Source organism: Tachypleus tridentatus, chromosome 12, assembly GCF_004210375.1.
Source record: "Tachypleus tridentatus isolate NWPU-2018 chromosome 12, ASM421037v1, whole genome shotgun sequence".
In the NCBI taxonomy this organism is placed as follows: domain Eukaryota; kingdom Metazoa; phylum Arthropoda; class Merostomata; order Xiphosura; family Limulidae; genus Tachypleus; species Tachypleus tridentatus.
The window spans coordinates 63,922,845-63,941,259 of NC_134836.1; the positions used below are offsets into that span (position 1 = coordinate 63,922,845).

The 18,415-nt window shown below is 32.5% G+C and overlaps 2 long non-coding RNA genes across 6 annotated transcripts; both read left to right on the forward strand.

Annotated features, from left to right (window-relative positions):
* Positions 1–8,279: 8,279 nt before the first annotated feature.
* Positions 8,280–10,008, forward strand: LOC143233419 (uncharacterized). 5 transcript variants are annotated; one of them, XR_013018129.1, is made up of 3 exons: positions 8,280–8,421; positions 9,325–9,406; positions 9,630–10,008. It is a non-coding gene; the product is annotated as an uncharacterized LOC143233419 (long non-coding RNA). The 5 variants fall into 5 exon arrangements; XR_013018134.1 differs by having other exon boundaries at positions 8,382–8,404; XR_013018131.1 differs by having other exon boundaries at positions 8,403–8,535.
* Positions 10,009–12,638: 2,630 nt separating this feature from the next.
* LOC143235637 (uncharacterized) lies at positions 12,639–13,251 on the forward strand. The gene is made up of 2 exons (XR_013019342.1): positions 12,639–12,727; positions 12,947–13,251. It is a non-coding gene; the product is annotated as an uncharacterized LOC143235637 (long non-coding RNA).
* Positions 13,252–18,415: the final 5,164 nt, after the last annotated feature.

Below are 18,415 nucleotides of genomic sequence, written 5' to 3' on the forward strand. Positions count from 1 at the left end.
TAAGAGTATGGAGAAAAAGAATTTGATCTAGATGTTAAGAATTGATGAATGTTACGTATTATATTTTATCTCGGACGAATCTCGGATTTATTATGTTACGTATGTTAACGTTTTACGATTTCAAATTGCCGGAAACTTTAAGTTAATTAAATGTCGATATGTATCAAATGTATAATATTTGGAATCAAAACTGATACACACAAGTTTCTTTTTAACACATATGTATTTTGATATCCAATACCATTTATAATAACTATTATAAATGATGATTTATTCTCATCGGCAACATATTCATAATTCATAATGCTAAAAGATTAAAAAAGGCAATATTTTCACCTGGTCAACACTATTAACTATCCAAAATATCCAAAAGAATTTTAACATTATATGTAAAAACGGCTCGTTTGGGTTGAGAAAATATTTTACATAGAAGAGCGAACAACGTTTCGACCTTCTTCGGTCATCGTCAGGTTTACAAAGAAAGAAAGAGGTAACTGACCGGAAGCTGTCCACATGTTTGAAAGGGGTTGTGTAAATGAGTGTCGGAATGTTGAGGGTTTGCATAGATGTTTGATTATATAATTTTCGCTCCTCTACGTAAAATATTTTCTCAACCCAAACGAGCCGTTTTTACATATATATTTCTCTACAAGTGGGTTTTCTCGACATCACTGAATTATAACTTTGTTAACTGACTACACAAAGAATATTTTATCAGCCTATCAAAATATTTTTCAACCACTTACATAAAGCTAATATGTATATAATTATGGGATAATTTTTATCACCTCTTTTCAAAAGATGAATAACATTAGCCAACTTCCAATCTTATGGCAACTGCCTCTATTGAAGAACTTAGAAAAAATAATAATAAACAAACTATATATCCAGACCTTCTTTCAAAATATTATTTACTCCAGGTGCTTTATCATTTTTTTAAACTTTCCAACTGTTTCTTAACGAGTTCAGAAGTAATGTGATAATCATGTTAAATTTTATTTCCATATAGCAATTGTTCAGGTTAAGGAATATTGTTCAAAATTTTATTAGTAAAAAGTGAAGAGAAATTATATTTTAATAACACAACCATCCCATAATCATCAAATATTAGCCTCCCGGTGTTCAAAGGTCCTGCTCCCATCGTAACATTTTGCTTACCTTTAATGTATTTGAAGAAATTCTTTTTTTTTCATTGAATCTTTTTATCATGTGTTGTTTATTTCATAATTTCTTATTTCACCAACGTTCTGGATCTATAATTATCCAAATCTCCCATAATTGCAATCAGTTTAAACTTTTTATAGTTATAATGTTTTTCTTTAATTTTATCCCAATACTCTTCGTGAGCCAACTTGGTTTTTTTCTTTGCAACAATCCCCCTTTTTTCCCTCTAAGCAACATACCTGTGTTGAACATTTAATAATTTATTTAAACATTTTTTTTTTCCACATTTTGGTCAGTGCCTCAATCTAGTACAGTTGCCTAACTTACTGCAAATAGTACTTATCTCATCTTTTGAAAATTTTATTTTTTGACATTTATACAGAAAATGTCATTATTCCCTATCTCCATATGCAGCAAAGCATCAGATCTAATTTTATAATAATCATTATACTTTTTAACCATTTCTTTGTCAGAAGTTAACATCAAATTTAAAATAGCATTGTTTCTAATGGTTCCTTAACACAAAGTGTTGAAAAAAAACCATCCAGAACAAATTTTAAAAAATCTAACTCTCTCATGTTTCGACCCCAAAATCTCCCACTCTGTATGCCTAAAGTTAAAATATCCCATAATTATAATATCATTGACCGTCGAATTATTTATCTTATTAAAGAGTTTCTCAATACTTTTATCAGTTTCAGTTGGTTGTCTGTAAGAAATTCTAAACAAAACCATTTTCCTTTGAAATAAAACGAGATTGACTCAACCTCACTGTGGTTAGCTTTGATAATATAATTTGAACAAGCTGTAACTGACATTTTACGTATAAAAAACACTTCTTCCTCGTCTACCATACAACCTATAATTATGTATTTTAACAAATTACTTTCATTATAAATGTCTACATGTCAGTTATTATTATTATATCAAAATCATCTGTTCCTACCTGTTCTTCATTTATCCGTTTTATTTTTTATGCTTTTAGGATTACTTTTATGACAACTTACCCTACCATTAAAATTGCCTTTATATCTATACACTAAATACACTTTATACACTAAATCCCTAGGGCTCTCTGCATCTTATATCTTCTTCATTATTCTGGCACTCTCCACTGTCTAACCCTAGTTTAAAATTATCTTGCCAGTTGAATTAACAACCATAGCAAATAAGCCTTCTCATACGCTATTCAAATAGAAACAATTCATTTCAAAATGTTCCCTTTTCACAATAAACTTACCCCATCAATTTAATCAGTTAATCTTCTCTTCCTCACGCATTAACGTGAGCCTACCAATCAGCCCTTGTGATCTATTTATAATTTCATCTCCTCAGTTAATTTCTCGTGGCCCTTTGGGCTGGCCGTAATAACTTTATTAATGGTTGTACTTGCTTAACAGTTAGCTCTTCTGACCGACCCTTTTCCTAGATCTTTAGCTTTATGTACACTACACTATGGCGAGAGAGAGAGAAAACATAATTTCATGTTGGGTTTTAAAAATGTATACCGTTTTACTTAGCATTTTCCAAAAGCACATTGCAAGAATATTGTACTTTGATTAAGTTTAAATAATAATTAATAAGTGTAGTTGTCAGAAGCACATTAAATTCACAGATAATACATCAGATTCCTTAGATATCTTAAGTTAGTTTGCCAAGTGTTTTATATGATAAGAGAAATAAAAAACACAAATTCATTTTCAATTTCAAATAATACAGTTATCCGATGTGTAAGTGGAAGGAAGTACCTGCGAAAAGATAATAAAAGTAGAGGCAATAGCCCAACTGTATAGGTCTCGACCCCTATTTTGTACTACTAGAATTAGGTGTTGTCTACGTACCAATTAGACATTGGGATACGAATGATGCTAAGTAGGAGAGTTTGGCGTCTGTGTATCCTGCTATCTAGCTAGGACAACAGAAAACACCATGGGCAAAGGTCATATAAAAGCCCAGTGTATCAGGAAGTTTTTTAGGTAAAAGCGTTTGACATTATTTGGCACTACGGATTAAAATACAAATTTATGAAGTTCAAAGTATCTCCAATGTTTATCAGATGGATTTCCAAATTTATAGAAAATCGAGAGCTAAAGTCAGAATCAACTCTAACTTATCCAAACCATTCACCTTTAATGCAGGTGTACCACAGGGATCAGTTCTTAGTCCACTATTGTATACACTCTTTGTCAATGACCTACCACAGCCGTCTACACCATTCACTCATTCATCACAATACGCCGACGACATCACATTATGAAGCACTTCATGGGACTCTCCACTAATAGCCAAGAAAATACAAGAAACGCTAGACAACATTACTCAACAATGCAATAAATGGAAAACCACTCTTAACCCCTCCAAAACACAAGCTATAATCCTACACCGCAGATTAAACAAGAGATTAAAACGCGTAAAACTAGCTAAACTTAACCTTTATAACACTCCCATCTCTTTCTCCAAAACCGCTAAATTCCTTGGAATAATAACAATAAACAAAAAACTTACATGGAATTCTCACTTCAAAATCATCAGAAAGAAAGTCTAAACCAGAATTTCGTACCTCTGCAAGATTAGTCACCATACCCATGGATGCAGACCCCAAACCACATTATACATTTATTAAACATTTATAAGACCTTTAATATAATACGGAAGTATGGTGACATGCAACACTAACAGAAACCAATCGTTATTACTACAAATGCTACAAAACCGAGTGATACGCATCGTACATCGCCTACCGTGTTACACGCCAGTAAGTTATGTCAAAAGAAATACGAAAATAAAATCTAATTTCAGATTGCCTAATTAAGCTAGCTAAAAAATTACCTAGCTCATAGTCATAACCAAGTATTATTACACTCTTAATCTATGTCATTATGCATAAAAAAGATAAAGTTACCAAGGTATAATTGAACAAATGGGTGCAACAAAATACGATATTACTAGATTTCAAGACAAGAACACTGTATTCTGAAAACTATTAGAAAACAAATAACATATTACGGCTTAGTAAACATCTTAAAATATGAATATCAGCACTTCAAATGTAAAGCAATTAAAACATTGCTAGTAGCATATTAGGCCTGGCATAGCCAAGCGAGTAATGCGTGCGACTCTTAATTCGCGGATTCGCGCCCGCGTCGCGTCAAACATGCTCGCCCTCCCAGCCGTGGGGGGCGTTATAATGTGACGGTCAATCCCACTATTCGTTGATAAAAGAGTAGCCCAAGAGTTGGCGGTGGGTGGTGATGACTAGCTGCCTTCCCTCTCGTCTTTCACTGCTAAATTAGGGACTGCTCGGTGCAGTGGGCTAACAACCTACTCATTTAAATACCTGTTGAATAATCCGCAAGCGATTGCGGCACTATGTTCCTAGATGAAATCTAATGGTGATAACTAACTAACTAGTAGCATATTATCAAGTAAAATAACAAAACTCAAATAACTACAGTATAGCTTTCAAATAAATAGTTCAAATAAGCTTTTGGCCAGATGTAGAAGTTAAAATTACACAGTAGAGTGTGAATGTTTAAATTAAACTAAAATACCTAAAAAATGAGAAGAAGCTTAGTAGCACTTTATTAATTGTTTCATATTAACCTCAGAAGCATCTCCGCCAGATGTATCGTAGCTTCATTTACAGCTTTGCCGATTACTTTGAACGTAAGGGTGAATGGGTTTAAATCACATTCACTTAGAGTATGTCAAAAATGTTTGAACTGCCTTTGAACATAGGACGTGTATGGTTTTATAAACGATCCGCCAGTCTTTAGAAAGAAGAGACAATGCTTGCGTCATCACTCATTGGATAGCAGAGTTCTTAAATGACATATGATATTTGAGAGAATTTCGTTCGATCTTTAAACTTTAACACTTTTTATTCTCAGCAGAGTTCTAGCTACATATTAAAGGTGAACTTGTAGATAGACTCTATTAAATATGATTATTAATTTCTTTTTCAACATGGTTGATGAAGGCTTTTATTGACTGTATAATCTGTAGTATATACTGGGAAGAAGTTGAGTTTTAAATTGAATTTTAGGCTGAATAACTCTCCTTGTAAAATTTTTCGAGAAATGGTAAATCTCCGACATATTAAAATTTTAAAGGTTTACTTTGAAATAAATGTATTAAAACTGTCAGAATGAGTTTATAGCTTTGTGAACCTGTATCTGACCATGATTCGTGTATTTTAGTGTTATATTAACAGTTTATTAAGCGCCAGTACACCTTATATGCGCTCAGAAGGCACGATCTTTGCTCTCATTGGTTTAATATGCGATACTGAGTGAGGCATTTGTATAATATACAACTACAAATTGTCTTACTTCAAACATTAAGTAGCTAATGCATACTTAACTAGGTTCCTAACGCAGCATTGTATAAGAATAGCATAACCTGATAGAGTGCTCGAATTGCAAATTGGAGATGGCGGTATCGAAAGCCGACACCAAAGATTTCTTGAGAGCACTATAATGTGTAAGAGAACCTTGCTTTTCGTTAGTAACCTAAGAGTTGGAAGTGAATGTTGTTAAATAGCTACTCTTTCTCTAGACTGTCATTTCAAAATTATAGATGTCTAGCGCAATTAGCACTCGCGTAGCTTTGCAGTAAATTCAAAATACGAATGAAGAAGTAATATAATATAATTATAGCCTTAGTCAAGCCACCCACTCAACTTAAAGATGGGTATGATACACAGCCTATATTCTCTGGAAAATATAAAATATTTGTAATAAAGAAGAGGCTAATAAGAATGAATTAAAACACAACTTGAACAAGCTTTAAGTCACACAATACCAATTTAATATAATATAATATTTAGGGTTAACAAGAGGCATGAGTGGATCCATCACAAGTTGGGATCATCAGCCTTCTTCGGAAGAGTGAAGGAAGGGTCACATCTTGGGATTGTAATAAGCCATGGTGAAACTGGCTGAATGAGACAGCAAAGTCGTCCAATACCAGACATGTGTCTATGTATGTATGACTTCCATAGTTCCAAAAGGAAAGAATCTTGATTGTTTGTTTGTTTGTTCTGAATTTCGCACAAAGCTACACGTGGGCTATCTGCCCTAGCCGTTCCTAATTTAGTAGCGTACGTCTAGAGGAAAGGTAGCTAATCATTACCATCCGCCGTCAATTGTTGGGCTACTTTTTATCAACGAATAGTGGGATTGTCCGTCACTTCGTAACGCCCCCACGCCTGAAAAGGCAAGAATATTTGGGGTGACGGGGATTCGAATCTGCAACTTTCAGATTATTAGTCAAGCGTCCTAGCCATCTGGCCATCCCGGGCCAGTTATTTAATAACAACTTGGGGTATCTGTGCTCTACCTACCACAAGTATCGAAACTTAGCATTCTTTCTCTACATACATTTTGCTGTGCAACTGTAGGGCTGAGTATTTTGTGTTGTTTTGATAGGAATATATACAATGCTACATTAGAATGAAGGAAACACAGTTTGTTTTAAGAGTTTTGAATAACAGATGCTTTAACTGTAAAACATTCCACATCCTAACAAAGACATTTGGATACTTCTGTGACTTGGTAAAAAATAGACATATGCGTGCTAGAAGCCAGTAAAACACAAAATTGTTGCAGAGCAGCCATGAGTCCCAAAGTGTGGTTAACAGGAGGTGAATTTTCTTTCAAACTAGGAATACAGTTTTATCAATTACACGAGGCGTTCAATAAGTGACGGTGATGAGATGCTAGGACCAAACCTAACTCCATTTTTGCACTCGAAGATGATAGTATATAGAACTTTACAGAGTTTACTGGTAGTACTACAAATGCTATACTATACATAGATGCACTATTAGAATTATTCCAATATTCAGAACTTTCATCTAATAGATGCTAACATTCTCCCTGTGCTTACTTGGAATAGGATCTCGAGTAACTAGACTGGCCAGCACTCTCATTAGATTTTATTTTAAACGTGGATAATAAACTCTTTACAGTACATGGTTACTTCTTAGAAGTGTTCTTTAAGTGGAGACAGTTACTACCTTCCCTCTAATCAATCAGTCCTAAATTGAGGATGACTAGTGCAAATAGTCTTTGAGTAGTTTCGCGCGAAAACAATATAATTAAAAGAGGATCATCAGTTGAGGAAAAGGAATGAAAGAAAGACACAATAATATTTAAGTACGTTACTAGATATATATATATACTAGAGATATATAAAGTATTTATAACAATAAAATTGAATTTAGCTGGCCAGTTCAAAAATATCTTCTGATCAAGAAACCAATAGACTGATGAAAAGTTGCCATAATTGGTTTAGTTCCAAATCATTTCCAGGGTGAATATATGTAATAGTACGCACCAAACTATTACTATTTCTGCCCCTTCAATAAAAGAAAAGAAAGGCTAGCTTTATTTCAAATAACCTTATAGTTGAGAGCATTAAGAACTATCAAGCATTGGTATCTGCCTTGTTCAACAGAAAGAAATATCCAGAACAAAGTTTCAGAACAGAGTACAGAGGGAAAAAAAAGACCTTAGTCAAATTTGTAGTAGAAACACTTGCCCGATCAAAACATTTCCACTTTCAAAACAGGCTAAGGGTTCAAGAAATAGAAACTATTAAGGAACAAGGACTGGAAGAACTGAGTACTAGTCCTTGGGAAACGCCTATTGTACTTGTGAAGAAGAGGGTAAATCAACAAGATTCTTCGTGGAAGGACTAGAAGGTGAATGAAGTCACAAAGAAAAATATCAGAAAGAAGAATGATTGATTTAATACTTCATTTGGATCAAAATAGTATTTAACAAAGGAACTTATGAACGCAAGTTGAAAAAAGACAGTCTTCAGATTATCATAATATTGGTTTTACACTATACCATAAGAAATACTAAATAAACAAAATACAGTATCTAAAAATTACATCGTGGAAGCAGCGGAACACCATGCATAATTATCCCAATAAATTCTCAAAACATTTAAAACCGATATTAAAATAAAGTAGGTGAATTTTATCAAAAAGAAAACTTTTTTGTTATGTATTTACGTGTGACATTTTCAATGTCATTTACACAAATGCTACATTCTAAGAATCATAGTTTATTTGAGTGTATGAAGTTTAATTTATGATATCTAGGAGCAGTTCTAGTGTTTATGAGGTATTCACATGTAAATTAGCTTCTTATAATGTTCGTTGCAATTTGTTAAATGCAGATGGCTGCAGATTGGGACTTGTGTGAAATATACTCGTCGAAAGTTACAGGTGATAAACCTTACAAGGTGAAAAGTAGAATTACTTCCTTTATCGGTTAAAGTATATTAAATGTTTTAATTCAAAGTACAAAAGTTTTAGCACTTTGTATGGATTGAAGAAACAATGGAAATGTTTTAAATGTAAAGCAAGACGTGTTTCATTTTATGATTTATCGTAAAGTAACGTTTGTGACTTTAACGAATTTGATCAAGATAATTCTCAAATTGAAATAAAATGTGACTTAAGACGTAAGTAATTTGATTAACAACGTGCGTTTGATAGTCGACCATGACAGTAGCTCCTTAGCCTTTATGAAAAAGTTTGTTCTGGATTAACATATAAATTTATGTATATTTAGTTATGTAGATTTGATATTGACGAGTTTCGTACTTTTTACTGTATTAATTGCTCACTGTCCGTAAGATAGAGTGAATTCATAGATACATTGGTTTTGCTCATTGATAATATTAATTTTGTATATTTTTGATAATTTGAATTTTTATCACTATACCCAACAAAGAACTGACAAAAGCAGTACACTTTTATGTAAAAGTTAATGTCTGCAAAAAAAATTTAAAATGCGAAACATTTTGCATTTTACATTTCCAATGTTTACTGGCGATATGTTTTGTTTTTCTATATGACTCAGTTTTGTAGCTTTTATTTTGCTAGTCCCCAGGTAATCCGGTAATAAATTAATAATATCCTCAGTTAGTGAGTTTATCTGGAAATATCAAGAAATAAGTTTTTATAATAACAGTGTGAAAGAGCTTGGTAGCGTGATTGTCAAAATAACATCCCAGCACATGCGATTCACCCTCACCAGACTATTTGATATCTAATAAGTGAAATAATTCTGTATTTTACTTAAAACAAATTGCATGTTTGAAGTCAGTTGTATAATATTTCTTGTTTGTTTTATGTTATAGGTGTTGTAATCTGCTATAATGAAGTCTTTGGTACTTGTATTACTTGTTGTTCTGTTCACCGGTGTGATTAGCAGAAAACCAGGTAAGCTCAGTTTTTCATTTAAACATTTCTTTGTTTAGTCAATTTATATTTTGATACACTAAATGTTATTACTTTTTATTGTAAACTTATGACAGTCTATTGGTATTAAAAATCTCAGTATATTTGTATATACCCGACTTTCTTCCAACTTCAGATTTTATTAGTCTGGCCTGGCATTACGAGAAATACTAATAACGTTTACATATTTTCTTCATCTACCTAGCATGGAAATGTCCGCCTTGGCCATACTTCTTTGAGGACCCTTGTCCCAACGGAATTCTTCCAGGCTCAACCTGTAACTCTGACAATGATTGTCCTGGTGCTTCATATTTATGTTGCTGGGAATGGCGTGACTGCAGAAAAAGGTGTACAAGAGGTGTCAATACTTAAATACAACATTTAGTATTAAAATGCGAAATCCAACTACTGTACGATACTTCGATTTAATAATAGTTTTGCCTCGTTTCGAAAGTGTGAAATGTTTTGCGATGGCACAATAAGTTACTAACTCTTCAGATTATATTTCATAATTTTACGATATCTGAATTTTAAAAGCATTTTGTATGTTTTAATCTTCAATGAAGACTTAATTAATTAAGAAACTAACGAAATGCCCGTTTACTACAAATCTTGATGTGTTAATACGGGTACCGATAACTCGATATTTCCACTTTTTTGCAAACACATAAAAATATGTAATTTTTGTAACTATAAAAATGTTGTTAATATCTTCGAATACATTTTGTAAAACAGTAAAAACTTCGTATATTACACGCAGAACACTCAATTTTAAATCTACACAAAGTTATAATACTTGAATGCTATAAAAAAACTTATAATTAACTTATGATAGATCTGTTTGGGATAAATGAATAAATTTCATTTTTCTAAAACGTGGTATTTCTTGTTTTTTAGTTATTTTTATACTATATTATCCATAAGGCGCTATATACACTTCAGTTTGAAATATTCTGCCGATAAGAAATTTAAGAACTATATTCGGTACGTTTTTCAATATTTTTTTTTTATAATAGCAGTTTAAAGCTAATTTCGTTTCAAAATAAAGTTACGACTATAATTTACACTAGTTTTAAAAAAATCATTCAATTTGACTATTTGCATTATATATTCATATATAAAGTTTTTATTTAATTTTACTTACACCAGAGATTATTTGTGCTGTGTCGTGTATCGAAATCAGTGTTTAGCATTATAAGTGATGTACCACCGAGCTACATTCGGGGTTGGGAAGGGGGAAACGAACGAAGGAAAAATATTGAATATCTCAAGCAATGATACACGTTAATAAATTTATATATAGTATGATCATTTATTCTCGCTAGAATGGGACAATCTAAAATTCATGTCAAAACATTAAAACACGTCTTTAAGCACTAATAACAAATGCCTTAGTAAAACTATATTTAAAAAAAAACCCATTAAGAACCTTTTCTGTAAATGAAAAGAATCTAATTTAAAAACGCCTTAGATTTGAAACAAAGGTACGGCAAATGAAGGATTGAGTGTGAGTCTTAAAATAATAAAAGTGGCGGCCAAACTGGTAGCTAAACTTACAGGCCTTGTTTTTTGTTTAACTTCCAGGCATGATGATGAGTAAAATAAATTGCGCAGCCGAAGTCACTAAAGCATGGTATTTACTAGAAAATACGTAATGATGCTGGAGTGGTTTCAAAAGAGGCATAGTCAAAGTTTCGACTTAATTCTGTGATGGGTCGCCAATTTATTTCGAATTGTCTGAAACTGAGTTAAAGTGTAATTTAGGGTTAGAAATTAAATAAATGTAGCTGTGTATCTAATTTAACATACCAACAAGATTGATATACACAGTTTTTTAAATACAAATAAATTTTGATATACAAACTATAACACAATTTATAGTAACTGTTATTACAAATAATGATCCACAAACAAAAGCTTTATAAACTCACATATAATATTTGGTGGCCTATATGACATGGAACTTCCTTGATATCTTACAGAGGGTTTAAGATGAGTGAATTAATTTTAAGTTGATGTAGATACAATTAAATTAACAATGGCTTAGCTAGCTCTCTGTCTCCTTCATTCTTCGTTTGTTAGCATGAAGATTTATTGAACACTGAAGTTATGTTTTTGTAAAAATACTAATGTCCGACGCAAATCCATTGAAGTTAAATGTATTAAACGTCCCTAGTCAAATGTATGAATTTTCCTATTAATAAACGATATAACAATCACGATTATAGCTTCCTAGGTTTATAGCAAACCAATAATATATACTGTCTTTGTGTGCGTGCCGCATTGGTTATATTTATAGGCATGAGGGGAGTTCTCCAAATTTCAGTTGTCAAAAGTGATTTAGGTGAATGAATACTTATGAAGTCAACACATTTCAGTTTGTGTATTCCTATGCATGTTTTGCAGATATTTAACCCCCTTTACAAATAAAAGTGCCAAGATTGACCGTTAGAATTTTGAATAAAGATAATTTTAATAAAAAACATTATTTACATTACTTGTATTTCATCAAAATGTTTCCCCCAGCAATTACAGCCGTATATCTCCGGATTACAACGCTATAATCAGGGTTTGATTCCCCTCGGTGGGCTGAGCAGATAGCACGATGTGGCTTTGCTATAAGAAAAACACACGCTTCATCAAATTGTCACATTATTGGTTAGAGGGTGAATACTTTTGCAAGGTATAATATTTATATTGCCACATACCTTCAATGCCTTACATTTTGACAAATTCTCTAATAACAATATGAAACAAAATTTTTACTTTTTCTTGTTCCTGGACAGAAAATGTTGTTCTCCAATTGTTCATGCCTAAAGTAAATGGAAAAGATATATTGTTTTCTTTAAACTTTGCTTTTGTGACCAGGGTAATGAAATTTTCAAATTTGACCATTTTCCAGAACATTCGAGGTTAATTTAGTGCTGAATAGCTGACAGAGAATTGTCTCAAACTTACAAGAATTTTCTACAATGTCGTAGAACATACACGAATTTTCAAGAACCTTTTAGAATTTTCTAGAACTTTCCATGGTAATATAGGAGCTCACCACTTTCGTTTAGTTTTAGCTGCCTAAATGAACACATAGATCTATCTGATTTTATCACAGATGGCATCAAGAAGCTGCAAGCATTCTGCAGACACATTCTGTTTTGTATGTGGCCAATTTATCAAAACAAGAGCGAAAAAGTACTCTGTGACAGCATCTACTAAAATGTGTGAAGCCTACAAGACATATTTTGGCATGCTTGTTGGAGATAAGGACAAACTCTGGGCACCACAAAAAAACAAAATCTCTAGAAGGTAAGACGGACAATTTTTAATTGCTTGAATAGTAAGATTTTATATTATACAAATTTTAGACCTTTTAAAATTTAAATATCTTTTAATTTATTTTTTTAATGTCCAATAGTATAGATAAAATATCACATATAGAATATTTTGCATGAACCTCTTACACATTAGTTGTGAATGAAATAAATTTGTTCTTCATAATAAAAATTTTATTTTGCTTTTTTGCAGGATGATACAGAGGGGAGAGAAAGCCATGAAGTTCGCTATTCCAAAATTTGGCGAAGGCCCACTGACCATTCAAGCAATTGATACTTCTGCATGGTGGACTCTTTCAAACGTCGGGTTGACGAGAATGCACCTACTATCACGTATCTGGACCTTCCATCATCCATCGCCTCAATGCCACACTGCCCTCAGTTCCCTGTAGCCACTTCGCCAGAGAGAAAGCAGCCATCTCGAAAAACTACTCACTTCTAAACACTTTTTTTTTTTCATTTTTGTATAACTTTAGTATAAATACATGTAAATCTTGATACATATGTTGTTTTATTCAGACCTTATGTAAATGCAAATGTGCAAATTTGCCCGTTTTTACATAGAAAATAGGTTAATTTCTAAATTTCATTATCCAAGTCACAAAAGCAAAGTTTGAAGGGAATAATGGCCATTTTGTGTACTTTTACAACATCTCGTATGTAGGTCAAGCTGGACTTGACATTTGGGCCAAAGGAATAAAACTTGGAAACATAACTTATTAGTTTATATTCAGAAATATCTGAAGTAAACAGTCAACAGAAGTGGTTTATATACGCTCTTTCGTGCACCTTACACAAAGTAGTAGTATATTTTTCATTAGCTGCTTTTGTTTTGTAACCGAATTAAAACTAACTGAACAGAGAAAAGAGGAACCTTACTCAAGACCATCCAAGTTCTAAGCCTTGCGTATATTGTTTTGTTTCGCTTCTTTTTAAATCACGTGAACTGATATCGAGTGTTTATAGCATTATGATAGGAGAGGATTACCTTGCCTCTCTGTTCTGTAAAGAAGTATAAACATACTGTGTTGCAGATTTGAAAGTAAATAACATTTAGTTATCCTGGCTTATATCAAAGTGGTGCACTATGGTTAAGCTGTATGTTTAAAGGTTGATACTATTAAAAATTAAGTTTATACACCAGAAGGGCAAAGAACTCATAATCCATATAGTGGCTCTATGCTTAAAAACAGACAAACAAGCAAAAATCTAACAGTCACTATTACTGTACTAGGATTCGAGATTGTTCTATTTGTTATTTAATGTAGATTGTTAAATCAAGGATTAGTGATTAGCGTCCAGTTGCTTTAGTAACGCGCTCGAATTGTGATACCATTGTTACAGTATAAGACTGACTTTCAAATCCCTTTATTTGGTCTGTCTACAGTTAGTAGTGGACATGTGCCATCCTTTTATACCATGGTTTTTCAAACTATGCTCCACGGAGCTCTTGGGCTCTGCTATAGTTATCTGGGTTTCCGCGAGGAAATTTTAGAATGTTAATATATATTTCCTAAAACTATAAAATTGAATCAGAATGCGATGTACAAAAAAATAAAAAGTAAAATATATAATTAATATAACACGTTTATCGCGTATTGGGCCTTTTAATATTTTATTCTGCCTAACGCCAGATGATTTTATTTAGCTTAGGGGAAGTTCTCGCGGTGAAAGTGTTAATATAATCTCAATAAACTTCGACAGTGGCACTACTGGTTGCTAGTAGATATGGCATCATCTCAAGATTGCATGCGTCATTGGAGATACAAAATGAATTAGTAATTTTCGTATGAAACATCGGTCAGCCCTGGGTAGTGATTCCAAGTGTCTTTTGAAATCCAGATCTGGATTAGCAGCTAAATCTCGAACGAAATGAAACATGGTGTCATAGCTGAAACTTGTTCAAATTTGAAACATTGTGATGCAATTAAATGCAGTATCAACTGTTTTAATTTCAAAGTATATTTATATAAAATACAATTATATTTATAACAATTATAATTGGTAATTGTTAGGTTAGGTTAGATTCCTTGTAGTTTAATTAGACAAACTTGGTACTAATGAACTCTATGACGTCATACGCCCGCTTGACGCCATGTTTCATTTCGTTCGAGATTTCGACGCACGTCAGATCTGGCTAAATACTTTGTAATTTAGCTTAACAATTTCTGTTTAAAATATTAAAAAATGTAAACATAATTCTTTACCCTTTCCCTTCAGAAAAATATATTATTCTAGCGGCCTAGCCTTTTTTCTACAAATTTTTATTTCTGATTTCGTTATGGCAACACTGATCTAAGGTCAGCATGTCATTGTATGATGATAAAACTCAAGTGCTTGAAAGAATTTTCATTACGAAGCTATTTTGTGTCCGTGAAAATACTTTTGAAATGCCAAAGATATAAGAATACGTTTTTAGACAAATTAATAATGAGTTGTCACCCTTATAATGGATAAGTGACTGAATATCAGTAATAAATCTGATACGAGTAAAAATCTTCCTAATATGAATTCATCGGCATTATTGTTGCGTGTAAGCACTTCAACACAGGATGATGAAAGAGAAACAAGAAAGAAAAGAATGTATGATGAAAGTTTTATTAAATATAGTTTTACATGGACAGGTAATGAAGATGGGCCTAGTGGGTTGTATGTTGAATGTAGAACAATGTTGAATAACAGTAGTTTGCATCCAGCAAAGTTAAAACGGCATCTAGAAACCAAACACTGCCAGTTAAAAAATCCAACTTCCGAGTATTTCAGAAGAAAGTGTTTGCAATTAAATGCAAGGAAAGCTGCATTTCGTTCGTTTGTCCATTAGGACAAAAGCAAAAGCAGGTGATGCTCATACAATTGCAGTAAATTTGATAAAACCATGTGCAAAAGATTTGGTAGAGTGCGTGATTGATGAGAAATTTCTTAAAAAACATTAACTCTGTGCCCCTTTCTGACAACTCTGTTTCTCGAAGAATCAAAGATGTGTCGGCAAATTGCTTAACCGAGTAAATAAGGAGAGTAAAAGCAAGTCCAACTTTTTCGCTTCACATGAATGGATCAACAGACGTTACAGGTTATGTGATGTTTCTTTCTTGTGTTTGTTTGTTATATTCACGAAGCTAGTTTTGAAGAAGGCATGTTAATTTGCAAATCTTTGCCAATTCAAACAACAGGAAAAGAAATATTTAAAGTGATCGATGTATTCATGGAAGAACATGAGATCCAATGCACTGCTGAGGTTGCAGCTGTGATTGGCAAATTTTCTGGCGCAGTGGCACGCATAAAAAAGAAAAACCCGGACATCGAGAGCATCCACTGCTATCTTCATCGTCATGCACTTGCAATGAAACGAATGCCAGAAGACTTAAAAGAGGTATTGAGTGATGTCATATAAATAGTTATTTTTAAAAAATCAAGACCACTCAAAGCGAGAATCTTCAGTTGACTCTGTGAGGATATGGAAAGTTTGCATAAATATTTGTTGCTTCATTCTAAAGTTCGATGGCTTTCTCGGGGAAATGTGCTTGCTCTGTTTTATGAACTGCGTGAGGAGGTACGTTTCTTTTTATCTGAATGTCGTTTTGAATTTGCATACAAATTAAGGGACAAATGCTGGATACAGAAAGTGGCTTATTTTTCTGACTATTTTCCTCTCTAAATGAAGTGAATGATACAATATAGGGTACCAGGGTAACGTACTTCAAAGCTCAGGGTAAAACGGAAGCGCTTCAACGTAAGCTGAAACTTTGGGGGTGATTGTATACTTATGGAAAAACTTGATTGCTTCGAAAATCGGTGGTTTTTGTAGTCGTGAATAAATTTCTTTAAGTGAAGATGCAAAAGATGTACCTTGCAGTACATATATCATTTGTGTACAAGTATTCGAGAATACTTCCCTCCTCATTTAGAAAAATTGCTGTGCATTCAAAATCCCTTTGTTGACTCTGCAAACACCAACAACTGCCTTTGAAAGAGAAAGAACAGCTTATAGAAATTTCAACTGATTACACCCTAAAAACAAAATTTCAGCAGAAAGAAATTACACAATTTTGGATTCAAATGGCCATAGAACATCCTGAAATAAGTAGCAGAGCTTTAAAAATTTTGATGCGTTTTCCAACAACATATCTTTTTGAGCAAACATTTTCAATGTATGCGACTACAAAGAACAAATTTAGAAAGAAGCTAAATATTGCAGATGATTTCCGGTTACAGGTAACAACCATAGTTTCAAACTTTGAACTACTTTGTGAACAAAAGAAAGCCCATCTCAGCCACTAATAAATAAATAAATACACTGTACTTTTACTGATATAAATTTTGCAAGCAGAAATTTTTGAACAAGTAAGTAGAAGCAAAACTTTTTCTTTAAATATTAACATTTTTAATAAATTTATATTCTAAAAGCTTGAAGTAAACTTTATCTGGTGCTAGTGATCGACTGTTCCTATTTTTAGTGTTTTTTTTTTCATATTAAGGCTCCAGAATTTTTCTCTTTGATTTGAAGCTCCGCCGGTCTAAAAGGTTTGGGAACCCTTGCTTTAAACTATTATTTTTAATTTTTTGTGGCTATTTACAGATAACTTTTGTGCAGTTTGAGCAAAAATTCTAAAAAAAAGTAAAATAAAATTATTCCTTTGGTAGAAGTCAAACAGAAAACGCTAGTATCTCTGAGGTAGTCCACTTTATGGTTAGCATTTCGAGGTACACACACACAAATATATCATTCATTACACTTTGGGTTAATTCTTATAATAATAAAATAGTTTTGTATGTAATAAATTTATACATTTCGATCATAAGTAAAATAGGAAACACGACGCTTATTACTATTACATTATTATTAGTTGTATCTGTTTCTTATTCAATTACAGGCAAAAAAACTATATGTCTACACAGCTAAGAAAGTTTTAATTGTTATACATAAATGTATTTTATATTTCATTTGTAGAGACCCACAGATAATCATTTGAGATGGTAAAGTGCACAACAACTCTGTTTGTTGGGTCCATTGTGTGTGTTTTAGGGATAGCTAAAAACGATGTAGGACCTCCAATTAATTTGTCAATTAAAACGTTCAGAAACTACTTGAAAGACTGTTCTATTCCTTTGAAAGTTGAAAAAATATATCCTTACAATGAAATGGCTGTTGGATTATCACAGCCATTTCCTGCCATTTCGAACATCACTTGTTTCTATTTGCACTAGAAAAACTGAATCGATTTGTAGCATTTAGGAATTATCGTTAGCCTTACATTTGGTAAATACAGAACTATCATTTTACCTATAAAAGAACTATCTTAACTTTATGTTTTCATGATCACCTTTTTCAATTGTCACTACTATTTATTAAAGAGAAGAAAACAATAAGAGTATGGAGAAAAGAATTTGATCTAGATGTTAAGAATTGATGAATGTTACATATTATATTTTATCTCGGACGAATCTCGGATTTATTATGTTGCGTATGTTAATGTTTTCCGATTTCAAATTGCCGGAAACTTTAAGTTAATTAAATGTCGATATGTATCAAATGTATAATATTTGGAATCAAAACTGATACACACAAGTTTCTTTTTAACACATATGTATTTTGATATCCAATACCATTTATAATAACTATTATAAATGATGATTTATTCTCATCGGCAACATATTCATAAAT